General features: G+C 35.4%; 1 long non-coding RNA gene across 1 annotated transcript; it reads right to left on the reverse strand.

Moving 5' to 3' along the window:
* Positions 1–1,261: 1,261 nt before the first annotated feature.
* On the reverse strand, positions 1,262–4,788 carry LOC145128893 (uncharacterized). Its single transcript, XR_013717160.1, has 2 exons — positions 4,403–4,788; positions 1,262–2,209 (listed from the first exon to the last, which is right to left on the reverse strand). It is a non-coding gene; the product is annotated as an uncharacterized LOC145128893 (long non-coding RNA).
* Positions 4,789–15,286: the final 10,498 nt, after the last annotated feature.

Consider the following 15,286-nt stretch of genomic DNA (forward strand, 5'->3'; position numbering starts at 1 on the left):
CCCATTTCTAGCCTTGGTTCGAAATTATGAGGCCCAATAATTACTTTTTGGCCCATTGGGCTCATTAGATAGTCCACGGCCCATTTAAAAGAAAAAAGGGAGTTTATGGCCCATTAAGGCAAATTAATTCATTTATGGCCCAATAAGGCCCATTAGGGTTAGAATGAATCATTCTAGGCCCAAATGGTCCAAAATGTTATAGATTTATGAATTGGGTCCATTTAGAATCCAAATAGGGTTTCCAAGCCCAATATAGTTGAATTGAATGCTTATTGGTCCATTAGGCCCAATAAGGAAATCCTAGTCCATAATGAACTTGAACCAGGGTCTCTAGGGTTTTCAACTCCCCAATTGACTATTTGGATACTTTGTGTAGAGTTTTGAACTTCACTTGTGAATATTGATTTGTTTGTGGTCATAGAATGAACATAGTGTATGATATCAAGTTAGAGTTACAAGTATTATCATAGTTGACGTTTACATGACCACAGAATTTCCTGGCAAAATGCCAGTTGTGACAGTCGGTAAGTTGCAATTACATATTGTATTTGGTTGTTTAGTGATAGTTTTTGATCTTCCATCTGTCATTGTAATCATTCATTGTTGAATTTTTAAGTCCTAAGCGTAGAGCAATGTAACTTATGCTACGTTTGGTAGGCTGTAATCGTGGAAGGAATGGAATCAGTTAATATGCATGGAATGAAAAAACATATGTTTGGTTGGCAGCGAGAAAAGAACGAGTCATTCAAGAAGGAATGGTATTCCTCCAAAAAGCGTGTTTTTATTCCATGGGAACCCCCATCTTTTTTTTCATTCCTTTCCTACACGGAATGATAAGTACCGATTTTTCCCTCCATCGATTTTATGTTCAACTCATAAAAATCTCAAGAACATCATCAGTATCATCCAGATCCAAACAAAATCATCAGTCCATTCAAATTACTACAGCATAATCAAGTTCAGTAAAGGAGATTTTGCCATCCATTGATTTCCTATTGATACGCTCTTCATGGTTTAACACTTCCCGTTGGTATCAGTGTATTTCTTTTTATCTTCCTGTCTGTCTTCTATATATATATATATATATATATATATATATATATATATATATATATATATATAGGGAATGGTTCAAATGAGAACCACAAAAAATTAAGAACCATAACAACCCTCATTTCATAAGCACATATGTATTGTGAATATTACTAAATATGTTCAAATCCCAAATTTTTGTCCTTTTGGTAAGAAAATGGCAAAATCGTAAAAAAAATTAGTCTAATATTTTCATTCATGCATTCATTCATATTTGAACACAAAATTTATATAAAATACAAATTTATACAGTCCATTTAAAGTTTAATACACAAAATTTACAATTAATACAATCAACTTTACACTAATTCACAAATTCAGAGAATTGTCAAACCCAAACGATACCATCACCACCACCACCACACGCCGCCACCAACCACTTGTGCCAGCATCGCAACCATTTTTTCTTACAAATCAGATCTGCATAAAAAATAATGCAATAACAAGTTAAATACTACATTCATAGTTTATAACCTATTAATTTACTCATTTCGAATTTAATAAAAAACAATTATAAAAACTAAAGAATTTTTACATAAGGATATAACACAAAAATAAATATATTCACAAGAATATTTATATAAAAATTTATACATAAAGCATTCATGTTTTAATACAAAATTAATAAAAAACATTCACAGCAAAATACAATCAATTCACAGCTTATTATAGTCAATTACCGTTTAAGATGTAAAATTTAAAGCTTAATTATTAATTAACAATTTAATAAACAGAAATGTCATATTTTTAACTAAAAACTTACATTTATACCTTCGGATATGGAGCTTTGTGCTTCTTTCAAAGTTTAATTTACACGATATTCACAGTTTAAATTTTATATAATTTATTCAAAATTAGATAAAATCATATATGTGTATAATGCTTCTTTCTTCATATATTATAGCATATTTCAGAGGAAAACATTAAAAAAAAACATATGCATAATCATAAAAGATGATAACTTATCTGAAATCAGCGAAGAAGATGAAGATGAGTGAGAAATATAACATATCCTTACTCTACCACCACCACTAGCATCAACACCGCCAACTACCATACGATGCCATCAACCATCTCGATCATCATCCATCGGTGCCAACACCGCCAACATCCTTCCCTAAAAAATCAGATTTTGATAAAAAAAATTAGAATTCACAATTTAATTCATCATTTCAACTAGTAATTCACAACTTACTTTAATATTTCAACATAGTCCCAGATTAAAATTTAAATATTTCATTCAAAATTAGAGAAAATCATATATGTGTATAATGTTTCTTTTATCTCGTATTAAGTTCATAAAAAAATCACAGCTTAATACAATTAATTTATAGCTTAATACAATCAATTCACAGCTTAATACAATCAATTTACGGTTTAATACATCAAATTTACAACTTAATATAATAAATATATAGTTTAATATAAAAATCCACCACTTAATACAGTTAATTAATAACTTAATATAGTCAATTCACAACTTAATACAAATAATTCACAATTTAATACATAAATTTCACAACTTAGTATAAAATTTACAATTTAATGCATAAAAATTATGCATTCGCAACCATATCCTCAACTTAATAGACTTGTTCATAACTAATTCACAACTTAAAACTTATACAACACATGAACTCACTGTTTAAAACATATATTTTCTTATAAATAACAGTTAACACAAAATTCATTTAAATTTCACAACTTAATACAGTCAATTCATAGTTTAAACAGAAAATTCACAACTTAATACAGTCAGTTTACAGTTTGAAACACAAAAATCAGAATTTAATACACAAAAATCACAGCTTAATATAGTCAGTTCACGGTTTAAACAGGAAATTCACATCTTAATACAGTCAATTCACAGTTTAAAAAACAAAATAATAGCTTAATATAGAAAATTCACATTCTGATACACAAAAAGTATGCATTAACAACTATATTATCAAGTTAAAACTCTTAATACAGTCAATTCACAGGTTAATACACAAGATTCACAGTTTAATCCAATCAATTAATTCACAGTCTAATAAACAAAATTCACAACTTAATATAGTCAATTCACAATTTAAACAGAAAATTCATAGCTTAGTGCATTCAATTTACAGTTAAACACAAATATCATAACTTAATACACAAATTTAATAGCTTTATATAGTAAATTCGTAATTTAATAAAAAAGGGTATACAATCTCAGCTTAATAACTTAGCAAATTTCATTGAGGCATTTCATCAAACACCTTGTGTTCATTTATTTTAGAACTTCCTTTTGCATCATCACTAGAGACCACATCTGATGTGGTGGTGGAATTATCGCCAACCACCATGAAATACACCAACTTTGGTTTTAATTAGACTATGCATATGAAAATTCACAAAAAAAAATGACATTCATTATGTCGTGAATGTCAAATTAATACCATTATTAATCTTATAAAACATTGAATTTCTAAAATACAACATTCATTATAATGTGATTTTCAAAACAATAACATTATTAATTTTACAAAAATTACGTTTATTGAAAACTGTCCATCATTCACAGTTGAATAGTCTATTAACTAGCCAATACTATGAAATTGCATCTTATTCAACTGATGAAACATAAGTTTTTTTTATTCATGAACACAATTTATAATTTAATTTTACATTATATTATTAAATAACTAAAAATTCATTACATTCAATCATTTTCATTATAATCATTATAAAGAACATAAACATTTAAAGTATCATAAAAACATATAACGCAATTGATTATTTCGCAGCAACCTCTGTTTCAATTACAGGCTTCATCTTCTTCGTAGAAAATATCAATTAATGAAGTATGTATATTAAATACTATTAAAAAATAGGGTCACTCTCTCGTTAAATAAACAAGCACAGGAAGCATACTTACATTAATTCCATTAAAACTAAAATAATCATAACTGTGTAAACCAAACTATAGACCTTTTATTCCTACTAATATAAAATTAGGTATTTACACAAGCTACAAGGATGTGTAAAATCAAGAGTTATTAACTTGATTATAAATTATTACTCCAAATTGAACACCACTTGTGATCATGATCTAGAAAGTAGAAACTGCTATCCTTTCTTATTTTATTCATTGTCATACATTCCATTACATCACATGATAGTTATCTAAAAATTGGATCGAAAGCTTTTATATAATAAACAAATGATGTTTAAAATCTATCAATCACAGTTAAAGAGTTTTTATTTAAAAAAACAATTGATGTCTAAAATCTCCAAATCATAGAGTTTGTCTAAAATCTCTAAATCATAGAGTTTGATCGATTACCTTATTCTTCAGTTTAGATTCAAGTTGTTGGAGGAGGATGACCGCGGTGAAGAAGAAGAGCGGCGGCAGAGGAGTTTGCGACTGGTGGAGAAGGGCGGTGGTGGTGGATTTTGTCCAGAACTAAAATTTATTCCCGCTAGCTAATAAACCTCACTTTAAACTTCGATTTAGATCCGAGATGTTAGAGAAGAGAGACGGCGATGAAGAAGAGAAGCGACGGAAGTGGAGGTTGCGATTGGCGGAGAAGAATATTGGTGGAGGATTTTGGCCGGTGGTAGAAAAAGCAATGGGGGAAGATGAGGGTTGGGATTTTCTAGAAAGCTGAAGAGGAAGGAAAGAGAACGACATATGTTCACGGAAGGGCTTATGGAAATTGGCTAGTAATTTTTCTATATTTACAATAATGCCACCGTGCGTTTATTTTAAACAGCTTAAAATGGTTCATGGTTTTTATTTAAGGGTTCTTATTTGATTTATATATATATATATATATATATATATATATATATATATATATATATATATATATATATATATATATGAGTTTGTTTTGCATACAATTAACTATTTTAAATTGGCTCCTCATCTGTTTCTGAGAGAGTTTTACCGCCTATTAGGTGTTTGATGAAATGTCACTATGAATTCCTTTTGGGATTGAAGGATGATGTATATTTGTTTTACTCGATTTTTGATTGATTTAGTCCTTTTATGCATGCTTTACTTGAAAAAATAATAAATTGGTTGAAGATACAACTAAAAGGTTAATGATGTTTCTAACACTGATACTCTGGTTATGTGGACGCAAGACTCAAGATGTTGATCAGACAGTCAGACACACACTTGCATGGGTGAAAAAGCTTGGCTTTGGTGATCCTCCTAAGGCAAACAGATGGCTCATGCTTGTGGAATGGCAATTATAAATGAAGTGCTTAGTCTCAAGATGTAATTAGAAAAGTGAAATGATAATTATAAATGAAGTGTTTTATAGTCTCAAGATGTAATTAGAAAAGTAGGAATAGAAAGCATTTCCATTTATCATTGCTCCATACTCGATATGATAATTTTTCCTCGTTGTACATATTTTTAAGTTGTAATGCGATGAAATTTTGTTTTTATTCAATATCTCCTTAAGACACAAAAATATATACTTATGAGATAAATTGTTGAATTGATTGTTTTTAAAAGGTTGATATTCATATAACTTATATATGTTAATGCGATGAAATTTTGTTTTCATTCAATATCAATTTAATATGACAGAAAATATATACTTTGATTGGATAATGTGTAAAAAATATAAAAATATATGTATTTTGTGTTAGGAGGGTATTTTTGTCATTTACAATTAATTTATTTCATTCATTCGTTATTTCCTACCTACCAAACAACATAGATTAATAACTCATTTCATTCCGATACAATAACCAAACATGACAATGGAATGATAATGGATCATTACAGTGCCTTGTTCATTCCATTACTTGATTCATTCTATTCCCTAAGAACAAATTACACGAATGGTCCCTATAGTTTGGTGTTTGTTACGCGCCTAGTCCCTAACTCCATTTTTTAACCCTGCCAATCCTTAATAGTTTGGTTTAGTGCACGCCTGGTCTCTCATCTAACCTTCCGTTTGATTTTGGAGTTAAAACCCCCACGTGCCTTGCACGTTGAGGGTTATTTCCGTCATTTTACTTATTCATCCTACCGCCAGTTTAAGAAATCGATGCGTTCAATTAAACGATCATACTCTACATTGTACAACACAATCGTATACCAAAAAAACACACATCTATGTGCAAAATCCTTACGTGAAAACCCTAGGAGCGACGGCTGCAAGAACAAAGAACTGCAATGGTTTCTTGGCGCATTCGTGGTGAAATGGCTGAAATCGACGTTGATCAAAGTTATGGTATGTTTGATTGACTTTCGTTTAAATGATATTGACTGTTAAAGGTTTAATTTTGTTAGATAAAAACGATTTTCTCTCCTCTACAGCTGGACATCCGACAGTGTTTTCAATAAGAATGCACCATGGAGGTGAGTTTACAAGCTTTCCTGGAAGGAAGTATATTCGTGGGAAGCAAACATTTGTTGATTTACTGGACATTGATACCTTTTTCGTTCATGACATTGATGAGATGATGGAAGACCTAGGGTATGCTCAAGTAGGTAAACCACTTTACTATCACTTTCAAAGGCCTTTTGGCGATTTAGATTTTGGGTTATTCGCTTTAGCTAGTGATGAAGATGTTCGTTATTTGGGGAGTTTTGTGGCTAAGCATAAGTTAATTGACGTATATATAGAGCATGACAAAACTACTTTGCACACCTATTTAATGTCCCCAACCCACAGTAAAATTCGTATAACGGAGATTACTGAACCTCCATCGTGTTCAAAGAGACTGTTCCTGGAGTGGCATGACACACCTGCTGTTGACTTGGAGGATGGCATGGATCACATGGAGAATGTGACAACCCGAAATTTCAATCTTGTACAAACCATTCAATCCAATCAAAGTTAGACTTGTTCCTGCTAACTTCTAGCATTATTTTGAGTCTATTTGAGCATTCTGAGCCTAGTATATCCAAGGAATAAGTGAATGGAAGTGTCAATTGAAGTTGTAACCCATCAAACATGCCATAAACCCTCAAAAGAGGAGTTTACGGCCAAGGGTCATGGGTTTACGGCCGTAAACACATGGTCGCCGTAAACTCCATGATATATATATATATATATATATATATATATATATATATATATATATATATATATATATATATATATATATATGGCCCTTAGTCATTTTTCAGCCACTTTTCACCTTTCCAAGCCTAGAACTCGAATTCTCTCCCAAGGATCTTGAGACTTTTGCTCCCAATCTTCAAAAATGTAAGTAAATCCTTCCATATATGAGTTAATACATCTCTTCTCCTTGATTCACTCTTGATTTCATCCATGAAATCTCTTCTTTTGGGTAGATCTTCAAGTGTTCTTCATTTCACCAAGAACACACACTAGTGTTTTTGGACTCTAACCACCCTTTCAAGCTTCCACTACGTAAGTACACTATCCTTAGCTTGTTGGATACTAGAATCGCTTGTTAAACATCTAGAAATCGTGACCAGAAGGGTGTTTACGGCCAAGGAAATCTCCCTTGGCCGTAAACTCTAATTTGTGGTGGAAAGTGGCCACAACACCTTCCTAAGCCTTGAAACTAAGTCTAGAACACCTCAAGGAAGAACATAGGACCTTAAAACACACAAAATGGAACATGATACCATGAGTTTACGGCCGTAAACTCATTGGGCCATAAACCCATGGGCCGTAAACACTTGGGCCGTAAACTCCAATGTGAGGCCCTACAACCCTTAGGTGCAACCCTTTGTACTTCTAGCACTTGAATCAAAGTGTTTTCCATGTCCTAAGGTGTCATTACTTGCTTAATTAGTTGTTTAAACACTAATTAGATACATATGTGTGACATTATATGTTAAATAGGATCCGTGTGTGCTCAAGTCCTCACTTGACGCTTAGCATCCTATCCAGCGCTTCCATCCAAACCACTCACTGCAGGTGAGTTCATACCCCTTAATCAAATAACTAGAACAAACAGAAAGATTTTCTATTACTTTCAAATTGTTATCAAACTTATGGATTTCAAACACTTCAAAACATTTTAAACTCTTTTATATGCTAAATCCTTTATAAAACTCTTTTTAACTTATATTGTTGTCAAACTCATGTCTATACAGATATATTTATATAAGTAAGATTTGAAGGGCTTAGGACTGATAGCTCACTTTATTTCATGTTCCTTGTTTGGTTGTGGACTTAGAGTATCCTGTTATTTGTCCGAATGTCGTTGAAACCTTAGTTATATATCATGTATATGTGTTTAGATATAAAGGCTTTTATTTCACTTCAGTACCTTTGGGTAGCAAAGGCATACAAACAACATTACTAGTAAACTATAATAGGTATAGTTTAAGAGATTACTACTCACTATTACTAGTACAACGAAGCATACAAGAGTCAGTACGTTTACAAGTCATCACAAACATATTATACACTATATAAGAGAGCATACTATACACTAGTACAGAGAGAACATTACCACACTATGATATACTATACAAACATACGAATACGATAACTAGAATGTGACATACTATTTTCGGATACAACAAGACCGTGTTGTATCATTTTTCTAACCAGAGTCTCCTGGAGGGAGAGCGGGCATTGTGTGTATAGATCTATGTGGGACAGACACTCCCACACCCCGACTGCTAGCTACAGTCCCAGCCGATAAGGCCAAGGGGTGACAAAATGTCACCTCACTACATATGACACCGGAGGGTCATCATTTATTCAGACGTCGATCAGCATGGTTACATACGAGTTCACATTCAAACCTTTAATTAACCGACTAGGGATTAAAGGCAAAAAGACTCCCCGAGGTGTATTGTACATTTAATACTACCTGGAGTCTGTATTTTATTACTTTATAGCCAGCAGTGTTAATGCTGAGGTAAAACATTATTTTCCCTATTACATTTACTTTGTGATCTTCTCACATATTCATAAAAGTTTAAACTATATTTCGTTAATGATAGACATACTTGGGAAAATACACACTTTTACACGGAACAAACATACAGAACATTGGTGCCTTGGTAGAAGGCCACTTTTAGTAGAAAATATAGGATTTTCTAGGAGATACTATTACTCACTACAAACATTTACATTGAGAACTTACAAACATTTTCTTCAAACTTACAAGCGTTTTCATACAAACAATGACACTAAATACTTATGAACTCACCAGCTTTAATGCTGATAGACTCTTTCAAAATAACTTGTATTCTCAGGTCATCAGTAGACAGGTACCGATGAAGCTTTTGAGAAGATGGAGCACATTCAAGACTCATCTCTTATTTTGATTCATATTTTTGGTGTCTTATAAACTATACAGAATACGCTTGTATTAAAATTATTCTATTAATGCAATGGATGTTGTTGCTTGTTTACTATTATGCATTGTTATGATACTGTACATGACGTCCTCCGCCCCAGAACGTTTCTGCCGTTCAGGTTTTGGGGTGTGACAGATTGGTATCAGAGCATTGTTTATAGTGAATCAAGTATATCAACCTATAAAAGATATACAAACTATAAAAGCATCGGGATTAAAATACTCTGACCAAGAGTTTATACTGTTAAATAATAAAATATTTAACCAAAGTATACCTACCTGCATTCATACTAAAATCAGTGTCACTAGGACAGAACAGTGTCATACTAGAACATAACAAAAGTATTACGATTGTTGAACAACACGATTAGGCTTAGAGACATATAGTCAAACCTGGGAGGATATAGCCTGATCAACTATATTTTACGAGGAGTGACTAGCATGTGCCTAAGAGTGGTCGTGAGGTTGCAACAAGTCTAAAAACTTACCAACACTACTACAACAAGAACATTAGAACAGAACATAAACCTAAAATACTATAGGAGTATTTTGTGTTACTATAATTACTTATTTGAGAACTAAAAAGGTCTTTACTAGTAGGTCAATAGTTGCTAAGTGGATACGCTAAAGTTATATGTGACTAAGGTGTTATAGACTAAGAATCTGTGACTTTTGCTTTACTTCCTGTTCCTTGTTTGGCTGTGGACTTAGAGTTAGGGTCACTTATTCGAAGGTCTATCCTGCCTTGGTTACATATAATTGGTATGCACTACGCAAATGTTGAAGTAACTAGTAAGGGCCATCTTATAATTATCTTAGATTAGTACGTCTATTATTATAATATTCTTATACCCCGTTTTCTCACGTAGATAGCATGGCTGGCTTCCATCTCCCCGGCGATCCGTATTTTCCCAACCAAGGCAATGGTGGGTGGCTCGATGATGAGCCAGAAGAGGATCATCCAATCCCTTTGGATGATCACCTCGCAGAAGGTTTTTCAGATGGTTCTGACTCCGAACCAGAAGTCAACAACCTGCCCCAAGAGGCTCCAGTCCCAAACCTCAACCCCCGACCAGCATTTCAAGGCCCCACACCCTTGTGTGCGACAAACTTGAACCGTTGGAGCGATGAACAGGGTCAACCATTACCCTTCAATGGAGACCGAAGCTTTTACAATATAAGCGAGGGAGGCTCAGCTGGCCGAGTCCTACCCATTATGGTCCGTAGGATTGCTCGGAATGTCGAGCAAGGTCGTGCAGCCATCGACCGAGTGATGGAAGTTGACGCCAACTCTGGCATTAACACGGTCCGCATTCGCCAACTCGAAGAGGCTATGGAAAGGACTATGAGAACCAATGAGGCTCTACAGCAACAACTAACTGCATCCTGAGCTGAAGTCATAGAACTCCGAGTGCGTCAGAGGGCGCATGAGCGACATCTTCAAGAAGTTATACGTCAGCTGGCAGATCTGAGGGTTCGCCCGAGGGATACCCGTCGCCGGTAGAAGATGTCGACTCGGCTTTTCTTTTGGGTTAAGGAATAGCCTTTCTTTTCTGTGCCTATGTAGCACTTGTCTGTAAAATATTCCTATCTTTCAAGTACTTTAACTAGATTTCTAAGCTGTCAACATTTTCCCTTATGGTTTGATGTAAGACCTACTGTTAGGTCATTTTTTCCCGAACTCATTTACATCATTAATACCAGTAATACTGACAGTTATCTAATCTATTGGAAAGTCTTTACTCTTGTGTTTCCCTACTCTATTGTTATGCCCCTATCTGATGGTTGGACTATGGCGATTTAGTCCATGAATCACTCTCATCATACTTACAATTGATTCTTACTACTATCATCATCCCTTTCAACTTTCAGTAAAATATGCCGCCTCGCAAGCGTTCGACCAGAGGCACGCCTGTAAATCAAACTCCACCACCGCCACCCCCTCCGCAGTTCGATGCAGTGATGTTTCAGGCAGCTGTGACCGCAGCCATGGCCCAAGAAATTCTGGTGGTGCTAGTGGGGCTGGGACGGGCACCAACTCTAGCCATGGTGAAATCCAACCACGTACACGGGAGTGTACCTATAAAGACTTCATCAGCTGCAAACCAGCGTACTTCAACGGAAACGGAAGGATCATTGCACTGTCCCAATGGATCGAAAGAACAGAAGCAATCTTTGAGATGTGCTCTTGTCCTGAAGGAAGCAAGATAAAATTTGCTGCCTGCACCTTCACTGAAAGGGCCCTGACATGGTGGAATGGCCATGTCAAATCACTCTCACTGGTAGCAGCTAACGCTATGGGCTGGGAGACACTGAAGGATCTAATGGCAAAGGAGTACTGCCCGAGGGGCGAAGTTCAGAAGCTCGAAGAGGAACTATGGAACCTTAAGATGAAGGGTTCCGACATAGTGGCTTACACGGCCAGATTCAGCGACCTGGTGACTCTCTGTCCCAACATGGTCCCCACCGAAAGCAAGAAAATCGAGAGATACATATGGGGTTTGGTGCCCCCGTATCGAGGGAACGTTCTAGCATCGAACCCTACGACCTTTGATAGTGCCAAGGAATTGGCCCAAAGGCTTATCGATCACGAGGTTCCTTCTCCTCCAACAACAACTACAACGGCTGCCTCCGCGCCAACCAAAGCAGCCGACAACAAGAGAAAGCGTTGGGACCGAAAGAAGGGAAAATCAGCTTAACCCTCTTCTAAGAACCAACAGACTGTGGCTGTCCATGCTGCCACAACTCATGTTGCCCCTGTACCAGCCAAGCCATATGCAGGGACCCTACCCAAGTGCACCAAGTGCAATTTCCATCATAACGGCCCCTGTCGGGAAATGCACTGCACCAATTGCGACCGGAAGGGTCATACCGTCCGGTTTTGCAGAGCACCACCCAAACCTAACACCCAGGTCCCTGGTGCAGGAGTAAGTCAGACCTGCTACGGGTGTGGCGAGACAGGGCAGTTCAAAAGAAACTGTCCGAAAGCTGGGAATGCGGGAGGAGCAGGAAGACTACTTGCTATTGGCTACAATGAAGCCGTGGCAGACCCCATAGTAGTCACGGGTACGTTACTCCTCGATAACTCTTATGCATGTGTCTTATTTGATTGTGGGGCAGAGAGGAGCTTCGTGAACCAAAAATTTAAACACTTACTTAATCAAGCACCGCAAGCACTAAAAGAAACCTTCGTCGTAGAAATGGCTAACGGCAAGACAGAGAGTTCTAACGAGATTTATATAGGTTGTACCCTCACACTAGGCAATCATTCATACCCAATCGACCTCATACCCGTGGCAATCAAGAGTTTCGATGTCATTGTGGGCATGGACTGGTTGAGTCTTCATCATACCGATATTCTGTGTTTCGACAAAGCAGTCTGTCTAAACCTACCGAATAACGAAACCTTGTTGATCTACAGAGACAAACCCAGTACGAGCCTTCATATCATCTCAAGTATTCAATCCCAGAAGTACTTGCGTAAGGAATATCGTGCATTCCTGGCGCACGTTGTCGATACGAGCCAGAAAACAAAAGACCTAAAAGACCTCCCCGTAGTACGCGACTTCCCCGACGTTTTTCCAGAAGAACTACCGGGTTTACCTCCCCAACGTCAAGTCAAATTCAGGATCGACTTAGTTCCAGGGGCTACCCCCGTAGCCAAATCGCCCTATCGTCTAGCACCTGCAGAAATGCAAGAACTGTCCGGTCAACTTAATGAACTTCTCAGCAAGGGCTTTATAAGACCAAGCTTCTCACCCTGGGGAGCACCGGTCTTATTCGTGAAGAAGAAAGACGGATCGTTTCGTATGTGCATTGATTACAGGGAACTCAACAAGCTTATGGTCAAAAATCGTTACCCTCTTCCTGTTGGATTAATGTCTAAGTCCATAACTATAATTGGTAAGACTTGACCCGACCCGGCATGGTCCATTTGGGTTGCATGGCATCATGCATTTGGATAGACTATAATGAGAGAAATAACACTTAAGGTTGGTTAATATATTAATAAGGTTATTTAATTAGTATTGATCAAGAATTAATTTGGAATTAATTAAGTGATCAAAAGGAGACTAATTAAATATATGGGTTGATTGTGTAAATCATTCATTCTTATATATGTGGGCTTGTGATCCAAGATTCCTTATGTTGGACTAAGTCCATGGGGTGACCCATGGATACTCCATGGAGGTTAAAATCCATGGAGCATAAGGAATGGGTAAAGTTATGAGTTACATGGTGTAACCCTAATAGCCACCATATAAAAGAATCCCATGGCTCAAGAAATCGTGGACTAATGTGTGAGTGTGAGGGCTAGACGATTTCAAGGAGTGTTCAAGTTTCTCTCAAGTTATTCCAAGTGTATTTGGTGTTGTGTGAACCATTTGAGGTGTCACACTTGGGGCACTAGGCACTCAAGCTTCATGAAGACATTCTACATCAAAGAGGTATGTATTCTATCTTGTTATATTTATTATTTTGTATACTAGATTAGGATAATACCTTGGATGTTCATAATTGTATGTATAATAGAGAAAACATAGATCCAAGGTATTTAGGGTTGCATGTACACTTAGGAGTGTTAGAATGCTCATAACCCAACAGTGGTATCAGAGCCTAGGCTTGTTTTCTTGTTATACTTGCAAAAGTAGCTGAAAAATCGAGTTGGATGCATATATTCGATTGTTTTGGCTGGAATTGGACTAGGAACATTACCCTAAGATGTTTTTGGACTCATAAACTTGTTTTTGATGTGGTAATGTTCATGCTAATCCAATTTCTAAGATAATTGTCATAATTTCAAGATTTGTATTAGTTTGTATGTTCATGCTAATTTCTTGAAGATTGATGATTTGAATTATCTTGTTCTTATGAGGTTCTTAGATTAATAGAAAATTTGTGTGAAATAGTTGTTTTCAATCCATTTTAATCTAAGAGTTGATTCGAAAGTGTGTTTTTGTAACTTGTCCTCAAGTTATATGAAAAGTCACATTTAAGAATCATAAAACTCATAAAAGTTGGCAAAGGTTACAAAATGAAGAGTCTAGTTCTAATTAAATGGTTTTATGACTCCATAACTTGTCCTCAAGTTATGGAGGTTCAAGAGTCTCTTCATTAAATTAAAAAAAAAGTGTAACCTTAATTAGTTCCATAAGTTACAATAAAAAAAAGTTATTTTTTTTTATTAATTAGTTTAAAGTCTTCCATAACTTGTCCTCAAGTTATGGAACTTGAAGAGTTTTTTTTTAATTAAAACTACTTTAAACTCATAAGTTATGGAATTAATTAGTTTTGAATAGTTTCAAAACTTGCCCTCAAGTTTTGGAATTTGAAAAGTTTTCACTTATGAATACTTTAATTCCAAGTTAGCCCTTAGAATTTTAAAAGTTAAAATTCAACCCTTATACTTTATAATATTATAAGTTAATAATATTTATATATATATATATATATATATATATATATATATATATATATATGTATAAGAGTAAAGTCAGTCTTACCGTTAGTAGGCCTCATTCACGAAGCCGGTCTATAAGGGGGGTATAAGGTTACTGCCTATAAAATGGCTGTTTAATGGGTGTCCACTCTCACCCACCGCTTCCTTGACTGGTGGAGGGTCGTTAGCCGAACGGGTAGGACAAGGACTATAATTCTCCTTTCATTAAAAGTATTAATGATAAATACTAAGTAACTAAACTCTTATTAATACCCAATCTTAGTTACTTAGGAAAATGTGAATTTGGTGCTAACCCATGAAATTACACTTTGCACGTTGCTTAAGTCGTTAGTGGAGCGTGTGTGGTTAACCGGCACACTAACCTGGACTTAACAAGGTAGGCAAAGGGTAACTTAATGTTTATCATAGTATCGTTGGAGCGTGTGTGGTTAACCGGCACATCGATTG

Source organism: Lactuca virosa, chromosome 8, assembly GCF_052849685.1.
Source record: "Lactuca virosa cultivar CGN04683 chromosome 8, Lactuca_virosa_CGN04683_v6, whole genome shotgun sequence".
Taxonomy (NCBI): Eukaryota; Viridiplantae; Streptophyta; class Magnoliopsida; order Asterales; family Asteraceae; genus Lactuca; species Lactuca virosa.